The sequence below is a fragment of the Silurus aristotelis genome, assembly GCF_946808225.1.
Source record: "Silurus aristotelis genome assembly, chromosome: 11".
Classification (NCBI taxonomy): Eukaryota; Metazoa; Chordata; class Actinopteri; order Siluriformes; family Siluridae; genus Silurus; species Silurus aristotelis.
In genome coordinates, this window is record NC_139584.1 from 1,421,449 (window position 1) to 1,422,268 (window position 820).

Consider the following 820-nt stretch of genomic DNA (forward strand, 5'->3'; position numbering starts at 1 on the left):
ATGTTTGTGTTTATTCAACATTTCAAGGGTGTTAGTAAAGCGTGGTACTGATGTAGGTGAGAAGGTGAGGAGGTCTGGGGTGCAGTCAACATTCACATTCTATCCAAAAGTGTTGAATAGGGTTGGAGCTGTATAACAGGAGATCTTTCACTCCAAACCATGTAAAGCAGATCTTCATGGAGCTGGCTTTGTGCACAGGGGTATTGACATGGAACAGGTTTGGGGTCTCCTAGTTTAAATGAAGGCAACATTTCATGCTCCTGCATCCAAAGACGTCTGATACAACTGTGTGTCTCCAACGTTGTGGTAATATTTTGGGGAAGGACCACATCTGGCTGGAAAAGTCTGGTTACCCATGTAGACATTATGTGGAATATCAGATCTGATACAGATGTACAAAGTCGGATCATATTTTTTTCTCAGATCAACAGGATGCAATAGAGAAAATGGCTTTGTGTGCTGTAAATCAAACTATAAGTGTGTTTGAGACATAGAGTTTAATGTACAGCATCCGAGCCATTCCTCAGTCTTCCTGTTCATCACAGAACATTCATCATGAACAAACATCAAAAGATTTTATAGGGCAGAGGGAGTTTTATTTCAGGAATATATTTAATATATTGTTGGGAAATAAAGCAAACACAGGCAGTTAATACTGAAGAAACTTCAACATGGGATTGAGGCAGGAACTAAACAAACAAAGAGCAGACAGGTCAGAATGTCCATACTAAAACTTGCATATCTTTTTTACATATATTGCATTTGGCAGCCTTACCAAAAGCGACTTGTATCATTTATACACTGAGCAGTTGAAGATCAA